The sequence below is a fragment of the Falco naumanni genome, chromosome 12 (genome assembly GCF_017639655.2).
Source record: "Falco naumanni isolate bFalNau1 chromosome 12, bFalNau1.pat, whole genome shotgun sequence".
NCBI lineage: Eukaryota > Metazoa > Chordata > Aves > Falconiformes > Falconidae > Falco > Falco naumanni.
The window spans coordinates 23,492,956-23,518,676 of record NC_054065.1 but is presented as its reverse complement, the minus strand read 5'-3'; the positions used below and the strand labels follow the sequence as shown (position 1 = coordinate 23,518,676).

General features: G+C 39.7%; 1 long non-coding RNA gene across 1 annotated transcript in view; it reads right to left on the bottom strand.

Annotated features, from left to right (window-relative positions):
• LOC121096108 overlaps positions 1–24,105 on the bottom strand; it is a 31,891-nt gene extending 7,786 nt beyond the window's left edge. Inside the window, exons 1-9 of the long non-coding RNA XR_005830351.1 lie at positions 23,900–24,105; positions 22,884–23,086; positions 21,814–22,049; positions 21,584–21,727; positions 19,568–19,667; positions 16,323–16,479; positions 11,316–11,359; positions 4,762–4,953; positions 881–942 (exon numbers count right to left, since the gene is read on the bottom strand). This is a non-coding gene — a long non-coding RNA (uncharacterized LOC121096108). The remainder of the gene's footprint in view (positions 1–880; positions 943–4,761; positions 4,954–11,315; positions 11,360–16,322; positions 16,480–19,567; positions 19,668–21,583; positions 21,728–21,813; positions 22,050–22,883; positions 23,087–23,899) is intronic.
• Positions 24,106–25,721: the final 1,616 nt, after the last annotated feature.

The window sequence follows — 25,721 nt, the reverse complement described above, 5'->3', positions numbered from 1 at the left end:
TAAGCTAAAACAAAATAAGTTTTTAAACTGGACAAAGTCTATTTAAGTAATAGTTCAAATTATTGCTGGAACTTTTGCATTCACTAAGTTAAAAGTAAGTTAAAAAATTAGGACCAAAATTTTGTCTTAATGTTCAGACTTGCAAATTAAGGTACCAGCTCCTTGGATTTTAGTGGGAGTTAGGAACATGATTGTGTCAAAAACCACACCACTGGACAGTTAGGAACTGAAATCTCCTGGATTTCCTATGAACCTGTGTCTGTCTGGCTCCTGTGAACTTAAGTGGCTTTTGAAATTGAGACTTGGCCCCTTCAGCTCTTAAGGCATACAGTAAAATTGAGCTGGCAACTCATTTGAGAGGAATTCAGCTGTCAGCAGTGGAACGTATCTTCCAAAAACAGGTGGAATTCTGTGTATTTGGAATATGTGTTCTTGGAACTTGCCCTTAATTTAAAAGGGAATGGGACTTGTTTGCTTACTTTGCTGTGTTGGGCCTCACTTTTCTAGGTATGGCTTCTATGATATTAACCTATACAATTGCATAGAGTATCTTTAGAAAATCTTTAATGTTTTGCTTTTCCCCCCCCCAGTGCTTCCCTTGGGCACAAGCAGCACAGTAGCACAGTGAGCTGCTCCTCCTTTTGCCTTGAAGATTTATGTTTAGTAGAGACGATCTTTCAGATTGCAAAATATGTGACATTTGCACAATGCCATGGCTCATTTTTGTGGCCTGCAGAAAATTACCCTGTAGATGCTGTTGTAACAGGGAATTTTCTCTCAGAGTGTCTGGTCAAAAGGGTCCTACTAATTGGTAGGGATTAAAACAAACAGAAGAAATCTGGAGGGAAAAGTAAACTTAGAAGTGCCAGCCTTCTCATACCTGTATCAGTTGTAGCATAGCATTTTGGCCAGGAGGTGACTCTTCTGTGATTCGCATAGAACCTGCAGAAAGGCAAACGTATTTCTTAATGCCTCCATAATATGTAACCAATACATTTTCCTTCCTTACAAGGGTCCCAGATAGCCATGGTGCCCATGTACTCCATGATGGGACCTTTCAAAGGACACATGAGTCTCAGAAGTAGCTGTAAGTATTCAAATTATTACTTGAGAGGTGCCTATGTGCTCCAATTTTGGAGTAACAGCTTGAATATTATGAATTATTAAAATGCACAATTTATTGTTGAAACAATATAAAGTAGATAAGCACTTCTAGTATCTACTATTACAAAAAATCTCACCTTCTTATATTCAGGCAAGCAGCTTTCCTCATCAGAATCTTTGTCAAGCACCTGTGGAAGAATTGCTAGAAAGATGTTCTGCCTGAAGCATCCCTTCTCAGAAATGCTGTTCCACTATACCTTCTCCAGATCTGTCGCTGCACTCTCCAAACTACTGGCTGCAACAAGGTCTTTTACCATCTCATACCAGCATACTCTTCATGCCAGTCCCTCTGCTGCCTTCTCCTCATCCAGGGCACACATTCTCTCCCTTCTCTTTGCTTCTTCCTCCTCTCTCCTTCTCTTCCTCGGCTGCTCTCTCTTCACTGGCTCTCAACCACTTAACCAGCCACAGCTGCACCTTGTCTAGATCAGCCAACCCCCCGCCCCTGAAGCCAACCCACAGCTGTATATTATCAATGCTAATTAACCCAGCTTCATTCCTCTACACAGATCCATATAGTTTCAGTCTTTAATTATATGCTGGCAAGCGTACCACCACCTGCCAGTTTTGTCCTTTTTGTCCTTTGTCCCACCCTTGACAAAGCCCAGCTGCAGTTGGAGGTGTTTTACTCTCTGCACATAGTGAGTGCTGCATTTCAGGGCCTACAGGGTATTAATCCTATCATCCTCCTCTTCCCACCTTTTCAAAGGCAACCCGAAGGATTGAGAGGAGGACACCTGTTGTGTCCCCACCTCAGCGATCTGTCATACTGGTTTCCTGTATAATTTTATCTATATGTATTTTCTGAAGGGAACAGAAGGAGAGACACCTCTGGTAGATGCTCAAAGCAGTAGCCAAAGCTCAATGCCTGCCAGCGCTTCCTGTAGCTGAAAATAGGCAGAACTACTTACCCAGAAGGGGACCAGCTTGAGATAACTGTACAGCTGAAGCAAAGTAAGAGTCGCCATCCCCGGAGGTATTTAAAAGATGTGTAGATGTGATGCTTATGGACATGGTTTAGTGGCGGACTTGGCAGCGTTAGGCTAATGGTTGGACTTGGTGATCTGAAAGGTCTTTTCCAACCTAAATGGTTCTATGATTCTGTGATCTGCAAAACATTTGTCAGCCATTGACTGGGCCACTCTGCTGAGAGATTATCTCATTGCTTACTGTATTACCTGCGTTGAAGCAAGCACTGTGGTCATAGCCATGGGCAACTGTTCTGCCTTGTTAAGCATGAGACAAACAGAGAGGGAAGAGGTGGACCCTCTCCTGCCCAAATTTAGGCTCTAAATACAAGATGAGGAAGCAGACAGATACAAACAGATACAGGACCATAACTGTGAACTGCTTATTTCCTTGCAATTCTCGACAGATACTTCTACTAGTTTACAAAAGGCAAAGCCAAGGATGTTGCAGAGATGGTTCCCACTTGCCAGCAAAGTGAAGGGTAGATAAGAATTTATATTTCCAAGCTTTTGAGGCTTAAGTATTACTGAACAAGTTTTATTTTTTGATTAACAGTACACATAGCTTTGTCCCCACATTGTGAAGTTTCTACTTGTAGGAACTAGCAGTTAGCAATAGTATAAACTATTTGCAGTATAGCTGCACTGCAGTTACACTAGTCTTTGAAAAAGTAAAATGATCGACATGTTCTTGAGAACAGGCTTTTTGCTCATATAAGAGGCAAAAAGAAGGGACTTTGAATTAGTAGTGTGGTGAGGAGCAAAGTCACCTCCTGTGTTTTTCAAAAGCATATTTTTGTTTTTCAGCTACATGGAAAAGACATGTTTTATCACTGTCATTGTGTATCAGCCAAACTTTAATACTGCTATGACTGGATTTATGATATGACATTATACCTCTGGACATGATCTATTCTCCAGACATGATTTGCAGAAGTAATCTCGTGCAATTCAATCAGTGGAAACTAGGTAAATTAGTCATCATACAACTACACATTCAGGACTACAATAAATTACTAGGAAAGTCATTACAAAATAGGAAATAAAAAGAGTCAGTGTTGAGAGAGTTGTCACTGTTCTTTATTGCTCATTCTTGGATCTGTGTTTCCTGGAGATCTATCCTCACACAAAGAAGCAAGATGTAAATGTCTTGAGAGCACAAAAGTACTCAGAATTTAGACTCAAAAGAAGGCGACTTTCTGCAGGTAGATCTGTGCTCATACACAGAAAATTTTGAAACTCTGAAATGTTGAAAACTTGGATAAAGCGATTTGCTAAATGTTGCAGGTAAATGAGATCTATATAAGACAGCAGAAAGTACAGGGGTTTGATTCTGTTCAGACATGAGCTTGAGAACTCTGTCTGCCTTTGCAGCCCACAAAGGAACTGTTTCAATTTGACCTGATGTGTGTTTGGCCCATCAACAGAGCCTCGTAACAGGGCAACTTAAAATTCCTGAAAGATTTCTATTTAACATTTCCCTCAATTTGAAGTTATTCGAAGATGTAAAAGTAAACAAAAGAAAAATCTGTTAAAAAGTGTGAACTTTCTAGTGAGGTCATATAAGATGACCCTCTCTAGGGATGGGAAATGCTCAGATAGGCACCCCCTAAATCTCCCCATTTTATTGTTTTTAGTCTTAAAACATCTTCGTTGAGAAATAGATGTGTTTTTTCATGTCCTTCTTTCAGAGAGCTTGAGACAGAGAAAGACAAAATGACTTGCCAAAGTTCAACAGAAAGTCTCTGGCAAAGAAAATAATTTGCTTTTTTTTTCCTTACATAGGAATAACCACAATGCTGCTTATTGCACAATGTTCATAATCTTCTGGACACATGATAGAGTTAGATTTTATGAAAGACAAAAAATTAGATTAAACTACTAGTGCCTTGTATATCTTCAGCATTTCAAATTTGGGGTGGTAATTAATTTTGAGAAGAATGTTCTTTTTATAAATGGATTTTCCATCCCTTTTTAATCCTCAGAGATTGTTTGGATTATCACATTGTTCTGTCATGCTGTCTTTTTCACTGCATATATTGAAATCGGGCTGTCACAGCCAATCAGAGAAAGATTTGGGGCATTTCCCAAAGTACTATTTTCTTTTCCTTAGTGGCAAGAGCCTCTAGCTGCTGTGATTTAGGGCGTTGCTATTCCTTGAACTCAGTAGAGCTGCCCCACTTTACACCAGCTAGGAGTGGTGCTGAGTATTACTGAAGAGCTTGTTCCAGTTGCTTTTGCCAGCAGAAGGTTACAGCACAATTGGCAAGATTAATGAAAAAGATTAAGTTTTTGAAGTTTTGGAAGTGAATTACTACTGGTCTCAAACGCATAAAAGCTTTGAAACAGAATAGTACTGATTTTAACTATCTGATTTCTTTAGTACGGTACTGAGACCCAGGAGTGGTTTTCCTGGTTGACACTGGACATATGGTAAATGCTCATGATTAGAAATTGTGTGAGCTTTCTATTTGTCTGCTTCAAGTATCAGATTCCATTGTGGCACCTGTACTACTTCTGCTAAATTTAATTGAGACAAGAGATAAGTGCGGTTTGGTGATAATTTTACAGCAAGTTCTCCATTGCTTTGTAGAAAACAGAGTCATTATGTCTGTTGGTGTCTCTGTACCTGTTTGTGTCGTGATGTAAGCACCCGGGCTGTCCTTACATGTTCAATGAACAATCACAATGGATGGTCCTGGAGGTGAGGTAACACCACTACCTTTCTGCAGCTGGTCATGATGTGATGTGATGCTGCTCCTGGACAGGCTGTTGAAAGCAAGTCTTCACACCAGTGCCCTTCTGGCAGGCTTTTTGTCACCTGCAGGAGCACATCAGTAAACAATACTAAATGAAGCAACAAATACAGCATTAGGTGTTCTGTCCAGATCTTTCCTATGGTGCTTGTTCAAAAGATGACACAATAAATTGAATGTAGTCAAAGCCCCTTGGCAGTGAAAAACAGTTTGTAGCACTGTCTCACTTGGTAGGCAGGAGATTTAGACAAGAAAAAGCAACACAGCAAGAAAGCAGCCAAACTGAGGTTAGAAGGATTGATTCCCAGACTCTCAGCCCAGTGTCTCCTATTTTTACAAAATACAATAACAACTCTGAAACTAAGTTATTAACTGAAATTGTACATTGGGGACGTGAACGATGAAACAGTCATTTACTTCTTTGTGTCAGAAAGCCAAATCTGAGTAGGTTGGATGGGCTGATTATCTCATTGTAAGGGCTGTTCTGTGTCTGCAGATGGAAGGCCAAAGGCATGTTAGATTTCTGCTTTCCAGTATTCTGCTTACTTTTTAATACTATTTACTAGCAATTTTCCATCTACAGATTCTGTCTGATGACTTGAGAAGGAATCCAGAAATAATATTTTTGTTCAGAAACAGGTTGAAAGACAATGCTCTATCTCAACTGCACTACCAGGTTAAAATTTAAAACAAGTAAATGCTTGTCTGCTTCTTGACTTTTTTCCTGGGGTGATGAACTTAAGTCAGATACAAATTCTTCCTAATTTGAGAAGCCTTGTGGGTTAGAGATTCAGGGGAGTGTCATGGTCAGTTGGTGCATAACATGTTTCATGTTCTGGCCCCTTTTCTGGCCCTACTTCTGTCTTTGTGTGGATCCAGCCCATTTTTTGAACTACAGAGTGCTAGAGTTAGGCCTGGTGTCACCGAGAGGTAAGATATTCATATGCAGTTTTTTACAGTACTTTGTCCTACTTTCTAGTATTAAATCTTTCAAAATGTAAATGCTTTTCATTATATCAGATATTGAACAGTGAAATCCTCTGTTATTCTCCAGAGTTCTATGATATCCAAGACTCATACATTACTTATTGCAAGCCATAATTCTCATGTTTTCAAAATCAGGCAAAATAGGAATAATTTACTGCTTTTTCATGTTATATTTTGTGTTACCCTTATTTTTTTGAAATAAATGAATGAATATTGACTTGGTTTTATTACAGAGAGGAGAGGATAAATATTAAAATGTTTTCAAAGCTTTTATTGCCTGAGACATTGCTTGCTCTGTTGAATGAACTAAGATTTTCCCCTTTTGCAGCCTTTTCTCCTGGACCTTCCTGCAAGCTCTCCCACCAGTACATCATTCAAGATCACATGGCTGCTCATTACAAGAAACTGATGTCTGCCAAAGGTGTGTACAACCTAGCTAAAAGATGAAATCATAGTCAGGGGTATGTTGGTTGCCCTTAGTTTTGGCTGGCTGCTGAATTTCTTCCCCTTTCTTTCCTCTCTCTCCCTATCACTAACTCAACAGGTATAGGAGGATTTAAAAGTGAGGCATAACATTGTGCCCTAAAGGAGGAGATATGTAGAACACTCAATTGGAACTGTAATCTCGTCTTGGGACAAGCCGTCCTAACTGTTGAGAGGCGTAAAGTCTACAGAGTCACATGGTTCCACAAAATGACATGTTCATGTTAGGAAGGGAAATATTATTTAATTTCCCTGTGTTATTTTAGTAATGGTTTCTCTTTAGAAGTATTAGGTAGTTGACTAAAAGGAAAGGTAAAATGAGAACTAGGGCAGGTATTTGTTTAATTGGGAGAAACCACTGAAGAGTAACAGTGAGGTGACAGCTTTTGATGTTCAGAAAGTTGTACAACATCAGTCCTAAATAACCTAGAAGGAAATTCCATTAGCATGCAGTCATATTTGAGAGGGCTCTTCAAATGTTGTCCCCTGGTAAATAGCTGCAAACTGTTAGAAAGAGAATTTGGAATTAAAAAATGTCCTCTGTCAGTTGTCTGGAGCTGTGTAAGCTTCCTGGTGCTTCAGGTGCTGATGAAAGCAACTAGAGTTGAATGGTCATCGCTGTAGTTAGGTTACTGCAAGACTTGCGGTCCTTGAGCTCCTAAGGCTTTCTAACCAAACAATTTGCTGATAACATGCAGTGAGCTTTATAATAACAAATAGCTGTTGAACAATAGATGAGATTGCTGCTGCCTTTTTTGCCAGGAGACCAATCCTTTCATCAGTTTGCAGTGCCGAGTGCTTTATCTTAAACTATCTAGCTCAAATCTAGTGCATCTTTTTCTCATGGTGTCAGAACCACTATTTAGAAGTTTCATGACCTCCACTGGTTCGTGACGCCCCCATTCATATTAGGAGCTGGAGGCTGGACTGCTGCTGTACACTTTTGTACTTAAGTGACTTTTGCTTTTGCGTGGCTAATGTCACAGAAACAGTGAGTTCTAAGGACTGTAGAATTCACATCCTAGTGCATTGCTCATAAATATACAGCAGCTTCAGGACTGACTGAAAGCAGCAAAGGCTGCCATATATAATTGAAATTTGTTTCTTAACTGGTGAAGCCTAAATGAGGGAGAGAAGATCAAAAAGTAAAAGGAGGAAAACAAAGATGTTTTGCAGTCTTTTTGTCTATTACATTCTTAAAGCTCAGAAGAAAATACACAGAAGATATTCTTGGCATAAAAGGAGCCGAGTGCTTTGCTCCCAAACAGGTTTCAATTTACTTTTTTTCAAATGTCAGTCCTGCTTGTCCGTAGTGGAATTCAGTCAAGCTGGAAAGAGCTTCTCACAGTACCTGCTGATCAAAATTCCCAATGGCTAAAATTTCTTATTCTTAGGTGTTTCACCATCTGAAGTTAAGAGTTCTTAAAAGTCAGATTTGGAGCGTACTAGGGCAGGAACCTTTAATCTTAAAACATTTATTTTACTTCTTAATAATGCTTCATCATTCCTACAGGTTTTCCTTGTAAAGCTAAACTTTTGCATACATATCAAAACCTGAAATATTACAAGGATATCGAGGTTCTCTTCTATACATACCTTGATGCTCTGAAGTGCCAACTTGCTACATGTTCTGTACATCTTTACACATGATAGGATTTTGTGCCTCTGAAAAAACTGGTTGGGGTTGTCTAAAGCCATTCTCCAATATCCTTCTAAATGTTCTTCAATCTTTTTGAAACACAGCTGCTATTTTAAATACAACCTATTTGGCCTCACTCCAGACAGTAGCTCACCCTGCATGTCTGAAACTTTGTTCAGAGCACTTGTACAAACTCCAATTTGCTGTGACATTTGGCAGTAATCACAAAAATGTCTTAGATGGAAATGGAGTCAGGGTCCTTCAAATGCAACTGGAATATTGAACTTCTAGGTGGTTGCTCTTCCCTGCACAGTCAAAAATAGTATTTTCCCATATACCTCAATTATATGCAGGTATATGCAATCAGACTTACATTCCATTAACATCTATACCATCTCCAATATGGACACATGACTTAAGACTGCGCAGCAGTAGCGTGACAGGGCTTGGTTCCTTGAAGCTCACTTGATTTAACCTTTTATGATGAAAACCAAATGACTGAATAACAGAAAATGCTATGTACAAAACTGCCTGTGTAACTGTATAACCAAATAACTCCTATTGCTAGAAGGATAATGAAGAACTGATGACCTTGAGCCTAGGGGCAACTTGAATTGCTTTGTAGTTTCCCCTTGCTGATAGCAGCTGTACTACTCATCTTTGAAATATAAACTTTCTGGGTAGCAGTAGATGACAACACAAAATTAGTACAGCTTTTCTTAAATTGTAAACTAAAGTGAAGGTTAATAAATGTAACTGTGCTGGCTTTTATTTCTATACCTAAGTAAAGGGTGAAAGCCACAAAATTCAGACCCAGGTTTGATACTGAACCAACCGCAGAACTGCTGAGCTGCTTATCTTATGCTTTTACCCAAATAAAGACAAGGGGTCAAATCCTCAGTTGGTGTAACCCAACTAACTTCACTACATGTAAGCTATGCTAGCTTTTGGGAGCTGACCATTAATGAAGATAATGGTAGGAAACAGGAAGAAGGTACGCATCACGAGGGAAGCAATGGATTTGGTGGTTTGTAGATCTGCATTATTAATAATGCTAATATTATGCAGACTGGTATCATATTCCCACAGGGAATTCAACAATTTAGGATGATCAGTTTCATCTCTATCTATACTGAACCTTCTTTTTATTAATACAGCTGCTGTTGATTCATCTGCACCGAAGAGTATGCAGACCAGTGTTAAATGTAAGTAGTTTGGGGGCGGGGGGGGATAGTGTTTTGAAAATAGGTCTGGCTCCATTTGTTTGGTTTGGAAATACTTGTCTTCTTTTATGGTGGAGGTGTTCTGAAGAGGCATATACGTGCCAAAAATATGCATTGTTGTGGTTGAGATAATAGTATCTAGTTTCTAATATCTAATCTGACTTAACAGCTGTATCTAGCGCTTGGTTCATGGTATGAACCAAGGTAGCAACGCTACCTTGCAGGCTGTGGGACTCTGATTTACACACTTCAAGCAACATGGTTGTTGGAGGCATAAATTGCTTTAGTTTTCCAGTCTAAACTCAGACCACTGGCCCTTTGAATTCCTTGGTAATTCCCACTGTATTTTTCTTTTCCTTAACTGCTTCGTGTACCTTTGGGCATCGGGCATACTACAGTCGGAACAGGTTTTGAGGTACGCGTGGGCTTTTAGCAAGAGAATGGAGCTCTGCACCTTGACGCCACCTCTTGGCTGCAGCCCGCAGTACCCGATGCCTCTCCCGGCCCTTCCTTTTTGGAAAGGGAAAAATTGTGATGAAAAGCAATACATTCATCCCCTTCCCCGGAAACAGGGCATTCACTTTGGAATGTATTTCGTTTTCTTCATTCACTAGGTTGTAAGACATATGCTACTTCTCTGTTACGTACAAGGGAGCACACACCCTTTCTACACAGGCACCCCACATTTTAAAAGAAAATGTAAAAAAGCTGGGAAAATGAAAGCTTCTATTTTTCCACAGTGCATGCATAGCAGGAACCATGTATCAGAGATCTGCAGTAAGCTATTGCTTTGAGCAGGGTATAAGGTACTTGGAAGCAAACATAGTTCAAACGCATTGCTGAGGTGCAGTTGTTCAAGCGAGATACACACAGGCCAAAAAGACAAACAGGTCTTGTCTACAGATTCAGAAAAACGTATTGTGTGAGATCTTCAGCACAGGAGAGCAAAAGAACAAGTTCAGGATCAAAACACATCACAATCAAAATTCTCTTCTCTTTGCTTTTTAACTCCTCATGCTCAACAGTATGTTTTTATTTTTTCAGTACTGTCTTTTATATAATAATTCTTAAATTAGTATTTTTGATTATTCAACTTGATGAAAACAGCGCTGTAGTAACAGAAAGAAATGGCAGAGAAAGCTTCCTGAGAATGTTACTTTGACAGAGAGATGATTCTGACACAAAAGTGCACAAGAAGTAGAAACTCACCTACTTGAGATCAAGAGGACATAAAATTTGTTCAGCTACTTACGTTAGCTACAATAACAAGTTTTCCTAGATGATGTACCGGAGAGAATCATTATCTGTGTTTCTTACAGTGCTTTCTTAGGAAGGTATTCCTCTCTCACAGCTAAGTGGGACTGTACTGTTGTGTGGAGTTTCTGTTAATTTAGAAGCCCACATTGAGTGCAAGGCTCCTGGTGCACACAGAAGCTGTAACATGAGATTCTCAGAGAAACTGAGGACCCAATACCATTTTTGTCAGTAGCCTGCTGGGGAAACGCGAATCACCTTTGTCGATTAATATTTATCTTCACTAAAAGATACTATGTACCAGATAAGTCCTTTTCTGACAGGTTAGCTCCAGAAATATCTGTCTTGGCAAAAGAAGTTTTGTCCCTCAAACGATTGAACTCAAAAATTAGAAATCATGATGAAAAGGTGCATCAGGACTTACATCTTCTGAAGCGATAAGTAGGGCAGTACCACAATGGAGGTGCAGTTGCTGCTAATGGGGTTGATGTGCAAATCATTTGAGCAGTATAAAATGGCTTTATGCCTACAAAAATAGGCTTCTGTTTATCATTTGCATATTCAAAGACACAAAATAAATGAAGGCTGTTTTGCCAGCCTACTAGAATAATAGGAGGACAAAACTAATTTTCTGCTTAGTACAAGATTACAGCATTTTCTTCTTTTCATGTAAAATTTTCTCCCACAACTCTCTCCCACTATTGCTATTACTAGTTACTAAGTGTGGTGTGCTTTTAAAACCTTGAAATTTATCAGAACGTTGACAGATACACATTCTAATGCAGAATAATTTCTTACTTGTTCTCAGTCCTTACACTCAGATAGGTATAACCTTGCTTACCAAATGTGTGATCTGTGTCAGATACCACGCGTTTCAATAGCAGGCTGCAAGAAGAAAATTCAGGTCACTAGGTAGTGATGCAGATATATGCAAAGTTTTTAAAATAAAGAGAAAAACTCGAACAGCAACAAAGATTAGTTCTGAAAAGACAGAAAGCTGTATGCAATGCTTTGTTTAATTTTAAGAATAAATGCATTGCAGGTAAAATACTGTAAATAATTACCTTTTCTGACAATCTGAAAATGCACCATTTCAAAAATTGTCTGTACTTCTGCACTTCAGATTAAGAACTGTATAGACAAAGTGTGAGACATGCAGTGTATAGGACTTTCTCCTGAATGTCTTCAGGTATACCTTGGATCTTCAGTTCTAGGGTTTAGAAGGGTACTCATTTAAGTTTGGTGCTTCATTGGGCTTTTTGCTGTTTTAGACTTCGTGAAGTTGCTAATGCTGCAGCTGGTAAGAGTGTTATTGAATTAGCTGAGTTTCTTTCATATAAAAAATTCTTCTAATGACCTTTAAATATGGCTTATAAAGCATTGCAAGTGCCAGCTTTCATCAAAAGTTAAAGCATGTTGTTAAGGGCATTGTCCAAATGTCTCTTAAACACTAACAAGCTTGAGGCATCGATCGACCACCTCTCTAGGAAGCCTGTTCCGGTGTTTGACCACCTGTTTGGTAAAGGAATAAATCATAGATTCATAGACGCTTCCTAATGTCCAGTCTAAACCTCTCCTGGTGCAGCTTTGAACCATTCCCACATGTCCTATCACTAGATACCAAGGTAAAATAATAGTTGTGTCTCTTTTGCCAGAGTGACATTCGAAATGCTGTTGAAATTGCACAGACTTATGATGAAAGTTAGGGACAAACAGCTAACATAAAGCCTCTCGAGCAGTCCTTTTTCTTCAACATGGAGCTGACTTTGTTGTAGCAGTAAGACTGCATCTCTGGTGTTCTCATGATAAGAATCACAGTCCATTTTTCAGCTTTCATCGAAGGGTGGAAGCATGTATCTGTCCCCTGCCTTAGGACCAGATATATTACCATGAGATGCAGCAGGTATTAGAAATAAGGGACATACAGTTTTCTTGCAGAGATAAAATAAAGCAGAGGTGTTTTAGGGGTCATGAGAGCAGCATGACTTATGAAACTACTGTGAAAACAGTGATTTCTTGGCCATCCCAGTGTGGAAAATGTCTGATTAGGAGGATGTTTACATTTCTTACTCTCAGCAGAAGCCATCTTTGCTAGAAAGAGCATCTAATGAGTATCAAAAGAGCATAAGATATGCTGCTGAACACACCAGAAGAGTGGCTTGGCAATCAAAAAGTGTTTCTTTTCCAATGGAAATGTGAAAGTTCTGGGGGAAATAAAATCCATTGTGAGGCATTGATTCTATTCCAGCAAAGGAGAAAGTTCAAAATAATTTTGTTTGAAATCAGATACCTCATTTATTTACACAGCATTGAGCCTGAGACTTAAACTTACCTGTGGCACCCAGGAATTCCTTTAAGTTTTTCAGTTATTAGGGATTAATAATTATCAATTAATTAATAATAAGCAGCTGAAATACATTCTTGGACCTTGGAAGCATGAGGCAGTGTTCCCATGGTCAGCTCTAGAGTCTCTTCCAACCATTATTTCCATGATACAACAATGCTCTGCCCCAGATTCACAGAGCACAAGTTTGAGTCAGATCTCCTGAGGCTGATCAGCTCAGTAAGAGGAGCAAAAACCTTGGCTGATGTTCATATGAAGCTGTCCCAATGAGCTGGCAGGAAACTAGGAAAAACTTAACACTAATAAAAGATTAATCAAAACCAGCCCTAACTGGGGGAATCCATAAAGGTAAACCACACTTCATACAGGAAAATGAGCCACCCAAATTGTTAGCAGGTTCTACAGTTCTGAAAATCCCTTCTAAAGCTCAGCTCTGGCTCCATCAGAGCCTCAGTCCACCACTCCAGGAAAGTGCAGTGGTCCATGGCACCCTGCCCTAATTCTCTGCCTACTCTCCCATTCCAGGAATGAGAGCAGCTCCACTAAGGCCTGCTCTCATGTATTGTTTTTCTTGTAGTTTTGCAGTTCCTGCTCTGCTTCCATGAGCAGGGTTTTGTGTGGCAGTCCAGCAAAATAAGCACAGCAGCACGGTGAAGCTGTGGTAGGAAGTGGTCAGGTGCTTCAGGCTTACTCTACCAGAGCTGAGGAATCTCCTGAAGAAGGACCTAAAGTAAATCTGGCTCTCTGGGCACACCTTCAGATCTCCATGATCTTAGTCTTAGGACAATGCCATTCCTTCTCTTTGTGTTGAGCTATGATTTGATTACCAAGCCAAGGTAATGGCAAGATGAGCTATTCACACCATTGTATGTTCTGCACAATTCCCGTGCACTTCTAGGAGCACAGTATATACATTTACCCAAAAGGAATGACAAGTGATATTATATGTAAGTACCTGAAGCCATGTGACTGTTTCTCACCCACTTTTTGTGGAGGGTTGATCATATAATTGCTCCATGTGCTGTGGCTCATTTTTGTAAATATGAAACCCAAGCATACATACCAGTGTGTTCAGAAACACATGCTTTAGTAATTGGCAAAAGGAATGGTAGCTTTCTTTAAGAGGAACTTTATTTTTCTGTGTACCAGCAGAGTACTTAAGTGTTTAGATATGACACATAGTGGTCTTTTTATAACCTGTATTTTTCCCTTTCTAATTCTCTGCATGAGACAGACATTGGTCAAAATAATAATTTCCATTCAGGTTTTAACCAGTTTAAAATGAAGTTGCTTTGCAAGTTTCAAGACAGTAACATCTGTGGAAAAAAAAATAATTGTTCCCCAGTCAGTTCAAAGACATACAAAATTGCAGCATTTTATCTACAGTTTGTGTGAATAATCTATACAGTCAATTATATAAACATAATTTTATCTTTACAGATGTAGAATCTTAGTTGTCACTAATCTTGGGCAATTGGATGGATCATTTAGCAATCAGTGGAAATTAATATGTTTATATATGCAAACATCAGTTTTCCATCATTGCAAATTTATGGAGCATTAGTGAGGTCGTTTTTAATAATAAATTTTATATTCTGTAAAAAATAAATGTAACCGTTAGAAGGGAGCTGTAATGAAGGGAATATCGAATGTATGACTACACTGCATCATTCAGCTATCAATGATTAAACAACTCATACTTTGAATCCTATACTACGCTAGCAGCTCCATTTGGGACCTAAGCTCCTTTATGGTAGCCACTGCACAGTTTAAAGATCATCTTCTGGAGATATCTGCCCAAAATGATGCGCCAGTTAGAACAAAGTAAATGCGTGCTATCATCCTTTTTTACAGGGTGGAAATTAAGACAACAGAGATTAATTAACAAACCTGTGATCACACCAGAGCCTGTTGTAGAGCTGGGAATTAAATGAGTTTTCTAAGTTCTACCGCAGCGCTTTAATCACAAAACCATCCTTCCCATCAATTTCAGCATCAGCACTGTTGAAAGGAGCATTTGTAAAAGGGGAGGAAGAAGGTAGTGGGAGCTACTGGAGGATGCAGAGAGCAGGTGTCTTGTCATAACCATTGTGCGCTAACTATTTTAACTTTTCATTCCTACTCCACTGCAAAATGAGAAAGCAGCATACGTCAGCAGTCAGTAATTTAAATAGGGATGAAGCATCTTGACATTTCTCTTGCACTCCAACTTCTAGAATTCCTTTCCTCCTTGAACAGCTCTGTATAGTATCAGTATATAAAAAGCGATGTTATCCCTCTAGAGGCTTTTACATTCCTGTCAGTGATCTGCAGACAGATGTTACGACTTCTACTTCTGGCCTTACCAACAGTATCTTTTCACCACAAAATATAGATTCAGTTCAAATAACAAGTGACTTAGCTATAGGAAATTTTGTTTTGCCAAAGTAATAGAAATTCTAGAAAAAGTTCTCGGTCGCTCCTTGGCATAAAGCAGAGTTGCAAATCAAGCATTCTGCCACCTGCTGTCTCTTGGCTTCAGGTAAGAGACAAAAATCTGTAGCTTAGCTAAAGACATTTTACTAATTTTTAGTGATTTTTAGAATCTTAAAAAATCAAAAGAAATTATGCTGGGCATATCATTCTGTTGGACCATCTTTTCACCGTGTAAAATGCCATTGTAAATCTGTATTGACACAAGGGAGGGAGATCTGGCCTTTTGTGTTAGAAACTGTGCTGAAACGTGCTTTAGACAAGAAACAGGCTGCAAGACTGGGAGGTGCTTTGGGTGTCAGTTTGGTCTTATTTGCTTTGCGAGAAGTTGTGAATACTTCGAGGTTGATCAGCTAGTAGTCACAGAGCTGTGAACTTCACCTTTTGACTATATTATTTATACTCACTAAAAGATCAAAAAAATTAGACTGCTACTCCATGTGAGTAAAACAAATGCCAGATCCTGTCTTTGCCCGAGTAAGAGAAAAGAGTCTGTGCTTTCTTTATTTTGATGGTCTATGAAGGAATTGTGTCAAGTGCTGTCAGCTTCATTGATATCCATGATTATTTTAGTGAGGCAGAACCAGTCACAGCATATGTGGGTTATGGCCAGAGTTTTCAAGCAGTTCAGCATTGCTGGACTGGGTGGTTTGTTATGGAGAGCTGATTCCTTTCTTGGGGAAATTCCTGTTAATGTCAGCGTGAGCACTCAACATTAGCAAAATGTGCAGAATTTGGCATGAGATTAGAAAACAACATGGCAAACAACAACAGGCAGTGTCGCTTAGCAATTTTTCGTGAGTATGGATGGCATTTCAGAGGATTTTCTTCCCCTATAAAATCGTTACCCACTCACTTGTTAGTATTGCAGTATTTAAATATTTATGTAAACAAATAATGCTGAACCAGAGCTTGGGGCTTAAAAAAATCCCACACACTGTAGATTAATGTGCCAACATTGGCTTTTCATAATGATAGCTAGCATGGCAAAGAGCATCTGAAATCAAATCTAAACATTTGAGCCTCACTTACCACTGGTTTCTGCTGAAGGAATGGTCTTGTTTGCTCTGAAATGCCAAAATAAGCAGTCCTACACCAAACAAACTATTCCCAGTGCAGACTGGAGCATTTGGCCCATAGATGTGAACATCACGAGGAACTGCTCTTGTATCCCTTTGTGTGGCACTGGCTGAAAATTTGAGAATATATCAGTTAACAATAGCAGCAAAAATTGAGAAAAAATGAAATATCAGAGAAGTTGATAGGTGGTCCATGACAACCGACATGTATCTCTGAGTTTCATAAACACAGTGAGAATACACTGCTGCAGCAATACAGCCCATTTTTTCCCTAAGTCTTCTCTCCACCGGGGGAAGGGAAGGGTTTAGAGTTGTGTTCAAACCTTATTTATTTACATCCTACTTCTCATTAAACTGGTCCAAACACTAACTTGCCTTGCTATGAAGAACATACACCTTTTAGGATTAATTTGTCCAGTCTGGGTAAATTTTTGCTTGACAAAATGTATTGTTTAATTTCCATTCTGTCTATAGGTGCTTAAAACTGGAATAAAGTTACTTCTTAACCATCCTTTTGAGGAACTAAACACATTCAGCTCCTTAAATCTGTTACCATGAAGAGTGTTTTACAGACTTCATCACTTTTATGGATCTTCTCTGCATCCTTTCCAATTTATAAATGCTTTTGAGTAGTAAAGTTTTAGAGCAGGGTATGTAATTCCAGCAGCAGCCATCCACCTGTCAAAGGAAACTGCAGTAAACGTTCACTATACTTACACCTGAGATTTTTACTCTTTATAGGGCAGTGATATTACACTAGTTTTGGCTGCACTGTTGCTGTGGGAAATTACAGACAGCTGTTTGTTTAGAAGAAGGTATGAATGTTTTTCAGCAGTACAGACTCCCAGATAAGACTCACCTCCTTTAAGTAAGAGCCTGCATTTTCTGAACAGAGATGGTCTGTTGTCCATGCTGAAAAGTATACCCCTTGCCTACATCTACCTCACCGAGTGATGCAGATCACTTTGTTACAGTAAACCATGCCTTTTTTTTTATTTACAAGGTCCCCAGCTGCAGTTGTTTAAGCTTTATGAGGAATGGTTTTATGGTTTTTTTCTGAAAGAAATCATTTAATAATACCAAAAATGATCCTTGCATTAGAAACACCTGCCTTGCAAGGCATCCTCACTTGTAATTACATTTTCAGATCTGCCAGTTAGCCATTTTGTAAACAACTGTAACTCTGCAGGGTTCTTAGGCAAAATGTCATGCAGAACAAAGCCAGGGAGTTTAAGGTCTTTTAAACTAACACTTTTATCTCACTCAACCACAATTAGAATCTCTCTTTTTTTTCTTATCAAGTTAGAACAGTGATTATTTTTTTTAAAAAAACCAAACTTTTTGATTGGCGTTGCTCACATTATTTACTCAGTTAAGTCTTGTAACAGCCTTTCAGTTGTTATGCTCAGGACTGATACCAGTTCATTTACCACTTTTGCTCTTCTTTTTTCCCTGCAGTCCTTCGAAACTTCCTTGTTGTTTCAAAAGTCATCAGGAGTTAAACATCAGCCAACTCTTTTAAAACACTTGGTAGGAACTAAACCAGAACTCCCGCTGCAAGCCAAAAATGAAGGCATGAGCCAAGGTGTGGATTCTATTTCTAGCTGTAATCACTGAGTTTTATAACATCTTGTAAACAACTTAGGGGAAGCCTGTTCCGGCTTTATGTCCCATGTTCATACTTGGGCCGTAATGTTCTGCCTTAGACCTGAAAATAACCTTCTGTTTCAGAAGGCAGCTGTGGAATGAGTCTAAGGTCATTGCTGACTCTTTTTACTATTTGAGATAAAGATAAGTAGAACTGAAAGGTATTAGATAAAAAAGAAAAAAAAAACTGGCAAGCAACAAGAACTGCTAGGAAGACAGTGAGGGCTATAGTATCTGAATCTTCCTGTGTTTTTAAAAGGACCAGATTTCAACGAAATCTCTTTATTTCCTGTATTTTTGTCACATTCACAAGTACCAGATACCAGTACAAGTATCAGTAAAATTGTACAATAGCACTGATAAAGTAACACCTGCCACAGTAGGAAGGATGATAAATTAGCAAATAAATGAGCTTAACGGAAAGGCTGTCAGAAAAAATTGTTTAAACAACTGCTGCACTGGCCATACCACATGATTCTGTTACCTGGGAAGCAGCAAGAAGGTAGTCAAGAGATACTGGCTGTGGTGGGAATAAAAATAGTCATATCCTGAGAGGATTCAGGCAATACACTGAATCATTATAAGCTTCCACAGGTGAAGCCTTGCCCCCTCCCTGCCCCCAATTAATTATTGCCAGTTATGGTTTTAACTGTAAACTACAGACAGTTCTTAAACACTTCAGCTAGGACATGAGATCAGAAGGCAAGGGACGTCTAATTTTTCCTTTTCTAAAAGAAAAAGAAAAAATGCAAACACCTGTCATTTGGGATACAAAGTTTGCATGGTATTTTCTTTATTGTTCTTGGTCATCGAAAGCTGTTATTCAAAAGAGTTCGGAGAAGGGCAGAACGGGCAGGTGCTGCTTCTCTCCTTTTGTAGCTCCTGCCGATGAGCAGTGCATGTGGCTGGGCAGGGCTGCTCAGCGCGCCTTTCAAGCAGAACTACGAGTGCATGGGCAAGCGAGCAAGGTGACCTGAAACCCTGAGAATGACTTCCACACTTAGCACCTTCATCTGGGGAGCATGCCAGGTCACCACAGGGCAAGGTCATTTCGGAAGAGAAGCGTAGGAGGGGAGAGGCGCAGAAAGGAAGCAGCCTGAAGCACTCCTGGCAGCTGGTGGGCACTGGGAGCAGGCAAGACTCAGCAGCCCTGGATCCGTGATAAGGGGCACAGGGAAAAATGAGAAAAAAATAGCGAGAAAAGAGAAGCTGGAGAGAGCAGGGCTAAAAGGTGATGAGGTCAGTAATTCCCTTAGCAGACATGTCAGCAAAGCAGGATGTGCTACAGGAACCCTCAGACTGCCTCACGTGGCTGAGGCACATACAAAACCCGACATTCCGGGCAACGAAACCTGGCATCTATTAGGAAAGGGGAAGGAGAACTGCTACGAGACGTTCCGCCCCAGGAGCTTTTGCTAACTGCTCAAAACATAAAACTATAATGCAGTGGAATAGTACTTATTTGAATAGGCTTAATGCCATGCGGCATGTTCATAACCCATATTTATAGTAAAAATATCAGTGAAATACTAGACAGAGTCTGTTTCAAACCTGTGGCTCTTTGACCTGGAACATTTTATTTTCTTGTTCTTAGCAAGGCTTGGTGAAGGCTCAGTCATGTCTCGGGTAGACCACTGTTGTCCTGCCTCACCTGCACACAGACAGACGCCACATGCAGAAGAACAGAGAGGCACGGATGTCACTTTTTCCCAAGGCGTCACAAGCCATTGGCACTGCCATGAAAGAAGCCAGATATCCTGACTTGCACAGACACTACAGGCTTGCCTTGTCTGTTATTTTTCATATGACTGTAGAATGCAAAGTTTTTAATCAGAATTGGGGGGTACTTTGATTGGGCACTGTACAAACCTAGATAAAAGGGGAAGGTATTAATCTCTGCATGAATGCGATTGAGCAAGTACATTTTGTTATTTGTTCCAGTGAGTTGTATAATCCTGCTTCCCAGTCATCCAAATAGGATTTAGCATTGTCAACATGTTTTTCTTAATAGGATGATGCTATGAACTCATGTCCATGCAAGGCCGGAAAACCAGATTACACGCCTCGGGAGACTATATATCAGTTTTAGCTGTTAGTGAAATAATTTTTTTCAGTGACCAGACTACAGCCTTGAGGCCACCTTACAGGGGAATCATCAAGAGATGGTATGCCCCATGCAAGACCCATCACAAACTTCAGGAGCCAACTATTTAATGCAGTATCTAAGTGGGTTTAAAAAAAAAATAGTCTCAGCTATTCCTTTTCCGAAATAAATGTTACTTTAATGCTAACTTCTGCTAATTCAGAAATGTGCAATACTAAATTCAGGTCAACACATCTCCCCCTCAAAAGAAAATCTGCAGTAAGTGCTGCTTTGCCAGGTTTCAAGCATTATTCTGTCACATCACTTGTGAGACACTGCAATTACACCACTTTAGAGGAGGAGTTGCTTCTTATTAGCAAAAAAATTGCAGCATATTGTGAGCGTAAGTTCTAGTACATTGCCACAATAGCAGTGAAAGGGGGCCCTAGGCTAATCATGAACCAATCATGCATTTTGTCAGGAGTAAGTCAGCATTAATCAAACTAACATCACACTGCTGCAAGTCACATTTCACCAGCCCACCTGAAGCCTTGCTAGCCATCTAGAATTGTTTGAGGAGTCACTGCAGCTGCACCCAAAGGTGAAGAGCACAGCACATCTCTCTGCTGGCCTGCCTGGCAGTACTGGCACTTGCTACCATGTGCCGGAACTCCACAGGGCAAGGGAATTCCGAAAGAGCTGAAATTCTAACTCAAAAGAATTATATGCAGCTCGCAAGACCTCAGTGGACCCCACTGTGCTGATATTTTGTGTGTGAATACTTAGTTTCAGCTGGAACTGCTGGGCAATTTTTTACACACCGTCTACAAAGGGAAAGGTGTTGTTCCACATCACAATTCATATCCTTTTTTTTCAGAGCTACACTTGGAAGGAATATGGCAGGTAAAAAGGGCTGAAAATTTTGATCATGCATCATTCTTATTTGCATTGCTAACAGTAAGGTTCTGACAAAAGATGGTGAATTGTGAAAGGCTTTGGATTATCCAGGCTGCCACTGTGGTCTTGGGTACCTCAGATGCCTTTCTTATTCCTGTATATTCTTATTATTTTATAATCTTTAATATATATAAACATATATAATATGACATATAACAGTAATACTTATTACGAGAATACATATTCCTACTTTTACTTGCATATTTTCAGTACTAAATGTGTTTCCATTCTTTTTGTGTACGAGGTGCGAGCAGATGTGTCACTTTACTCATTTCAGCCTGAGTCTGACCGATACAGAAAACTCATTTTCTTGGCGTTGCAGTCTGCACAGCCCACAGAGGTCTGTGGTTGCCTGGCTGTGGTCACTCAGCTCTTGGTACATAGACTTGAATCCATATTGGATTGCATCAGCTTTTCCTCTGTTTTGACCTGCCTCGGCTCCTGTCTAGGATAGGGCAAAGAGTGTGCGGGAGGCAGAAATAAAATGTTGCCATACTCCCTGATCCCTCCAGTAGCTCACTACTCACTGTGTGAGGGGTGTAGTGGAGTCCTGGCCTGCGTTTATTTCAAATCCAGGTGTGTGCTGAGCATGGAAGCAGCAAGTGCCAACTGTAAAAAGCAGTGATTGTCTTCTCTGTCTGCTACTTGGTATTGAGAGGAGACAGGATAGTCTGTAGAGGCAAAAAGGAGAATGAAGAGTAATACTTTATGACTTGACCATTGATTAAACAGGAAAGGGTTGTGTTTATGTATTTACCTGTACAGACAAGGACCAGCAGAAAAGAGACAGGCTAATTCAAGCCCTTGAGAAATACAAGAAGGATCTTGAACGCGGTCTTCCTGCCTCACCGTTCAACTCCAGAAGTGTTTCGCCAAGCCAGCGGAAGGTATGTGATACTCTGACAGCACAGGACCTGTCACACAGGTAGTACCGAGCTGCATGGGAGACCCGTTTCCCCTTCGTTAGCTGCACCCTGAAGTGCTGGCGAGTGCCTGTAACACAGCAGGTAAGTGCAGGGTTACTCAGCGTGGCTTTTCATAGTCTAGACAAACAGAGGTAATATTTGATTCTCAGTTTTGCCAGCTGGCAGTTATCCTCTCCTCTAACTCCTGCTATCCCTACGTGGCCTGTAATGACAGGTACCCATGTCATGACTGCATGTACATGACTAAAATGTGTCCCTGCACCGACAGCGTGAATGTACACATGCCACTCACAGACCCACACGTGTTCTCTTTGCTCCTTTCACAAATGGAATTACACTTTTTTAACAAAGTATTATATGGGTGCCCAGCAAAAAAAGTTGAGTGAATTTATTGAAATAATTTGCTGATGTGTGTGACATTTTTACTAGGATGATTTCTGTACACAATATTTTCAAGAGAACTAAATCCCAATGATCTTCTTAATATTCCCACTGAACACAATGCAATAAGTTTACATTGTTTTACAGTATCCTCTGAATATCAGAATGGCATTTACGGGTAAAAGCAAGAACCTAAAGTAATTAATCCTAATTCTATATATTCTGCCAGATACCAGAAACTGTACAACCTTAGGCCAGTGGACCTCACCTCAGTAGAGGAGTCTTGCAAAACACTTCATTCTGCCATAGTCCAGAGTCTCTCTGGGGCAAAAACTCCTCAGCAGACTATATTTAGATTGTACAACTTTCTATTTGTTGAGAATTATAGTTTGTTTATCACTAGATTACCAGTGATGCTGTTTATAAAGAATATCATCCAATTCAAACATATACATTATTCTGATTTGTAAAATCTTGCTCCCACCGAGATAAATAGCAAAATAATAGGCCACAAATTCACCTGTAGTATTTATGAGGCTAACAGTGGTTCTGTTTGACTTCAAACGCGTGAGATGGAGTCACACTCACACCTGCATGGGCATACAAGGAGAACAGAAGATGCCATTGAAGAAGGGCTGTGACATCGCCATTGAGACATCGGTTCCACAGATGAGAATGCACAACGTCCAAGGAAGAAAGTCTCCTGTTCTCCCTCTGTGGGCCCTGGCAAGCAAAATGGAATTTCCGTAATTTCCTAAGACTACTTGTCATTAGCAACCTCAACCTTGTAAAGAGAAGGAAGGAAACAGCAACTAGAAAAAAGAACTTGTTAACTACCTCTAGCACAGTAGCAGATTGGCTTTACTCTTGACTACACTTCCCAAAATTCAGCAAGTCATTTCGAGTACTTGAGACAGTTTGAAAAGTGTCTTAGAATTCCCCCTGTGTGAATCAATTTGTAGGAGACACTGTTCAGTGAATTGCTTTTGTGATTTTTCTGTCAGTTCTTTAACTTACAGGCAAGGCGGTCACTGTTGGAAAATTGTCACCTGTATTTGACATCTGGTCAGAACAACCGTTCCAGGACAAAGAGAGAGCAGCCCCCCTCTGTATGTTTTCAGCAACTCACTTCAAGGACTCTGATACCAGCTCCTACTGCAAGAAAACCCATCCGAAAAACTGCTCAGCATGCTTTGTCTCAGGCTCCTGCTCACAACTCCAGTACAGACAGGTTATCTGCTTCACCACTTCTGCAGTCTCACATGCATTTAGGTAGTTGCAACAGGAAGAAGATGTTTCAAAACTCTTTTAATAAAATATACTCTGGGGATCTTCTTGACAAACATTCAATTTACTTCACGGAAAAGAAGCAGAGTTTTACCCCTCAAATCTTAAAAACATCACACCAATCTTTTCTTGTAAAATACAGGTGTTACAATCCTCCTTCCCAAAAAAAGAGCTCCTCCCCTGGAAGATCATCACTTAAATCAGCAGACATCAATAATGAAAAGAAAAGAAAGTTGCACAGGTACTCACTTGTTGCTAAAAGTTAAGTAATGTTGCTTTCAAACACACCATTTGAGGCATAACTGTTTTTCACTGTGCCTTTCATCTTTCAGATTTTTAGAAGATGCACATGTGAGACCACATTCAGGTCACTCTTCTCAGCAGCCAGTTGAGCTTGGTGTACCCGGTTTGTTACAAAGGACAAGAATGGTGCCCACTGTTCATACACAGGTGTTGTCCTGGTTGTGTGGAAATGAGATGGATAAATGGAATCATTGGCTTTGGGGAATATATGTTAAGAGCAAACCCAAAAGTTTAAATCATTTTGTAAGAAGTCACTAAGATTGCAATTAAGAAATCTAGCATGTGTGGCTAGATGGGGTGTGAATAAAATAGGAACAGCTAAAGTAACTGTTTCTGTGAGAAACACCAATGAGGCATTATGGGATGTGAAAAGCAGTGTACTCCAACAGAAATCTGTTCTTCTGAAAGCAGAGCTTCTTCCCACTTGACTGGTGTCTTGCTGCACTCTTAACCTTTCAAGTGGTCATTTCAGCTTTTGGCTGATTTATGGCCTTTCACTCCATCCAAATAATATCATGGAGCCCAGAAGTGTCCACATCAATTGCTAATCACTCAGCCTACAGTCAGTACGTAACGTGTCATACAAGACTTCAGTGCATGGAAATGTGGAAGTCGCTCTCCATTAGTCACCTGGATTCTTAAGATGACCGGGGGATTAATTTAGTGAATTTTACTGCTCTTAAAAATAAGGGATGCTTAACTGTAGCCAAAACCATGCATGATACAGAGGTTTTGTAGGATTCCTTGGCCCGTTTGCCCCTTTACAGAATCAGTGTTGAATTTCTACACAGCACAGCCAAGGCACCATGGCCAGGATTTGTGATAGCCCTGTGCTAGCTAGGACTATTCCATTCCTCATTCCAACCACCAAACCCTTCATTTTACATTATCAAGAGGAGCTCCTATTCCCATTTGATAATCCACAGCAAAAGATAATTTCAATATCAGTCTGGTTTCCTAAATCTTCTTTCAAAGATACAAATATATTTTGCATGTCGTTTTAAAGAATAAGCTGTCTTATTTGAATGAGGTCTGCAAATATTTTCTATTTCTTCAGAACTTTTGATTTCCTTTACAGTGTTTGCATCATTTTTCTCAGGTTATGCAAGCTTGTTTCCATTTCTGCTAACTCGAACTTACCTAATAATAATACTTTTTCTTTATTTATATGAGTGATTGACACTCAAGACATTCATTTCATATGAGCTGGCATGTCAATTCAGTATGATGTTGTTGTGCTTTTGATATGTTATGAAATCAGATCATTTCCCCTGGTGCTCTGAATGGAAATATAAAACGTTAATAAAAGAGAATAGAAAAAAAATCTACTTTTCCTCTTTACTTGTTTGTGGCAGAACCATGAATTATGGATTCCCGATTCTGAAATGCCACTTTCTCCAGGATCACAACTTGAAGAGAAGTAAGTTAAATATTTGTTTGTCCCTTTTCACTACTTCCAAGTTTCCTACAAAAATATTAAAGTAGGAATCTGGTGGAAAATTGAAAACATGGCACAAAAGCCAATTACCAGTGGCTGTATGCAGCGAGTATAAGGGACCCTTAGGGACACAGGATCCAGCTACTTGCTTGCAAAGTGTGGGATCGGAACTTTGGAAGAGATTTTCAGAGTCATGCCACCTCCCTTACTGTAGGCAAACTAAATATGTTGAGAATAACTAAATAATAAATAAACAATGTTAATAATTTCTCTTCTGATACCTACCCCTTGTTCATCTAAGCTACTTTTTAACCTGATTATTCACAAAAG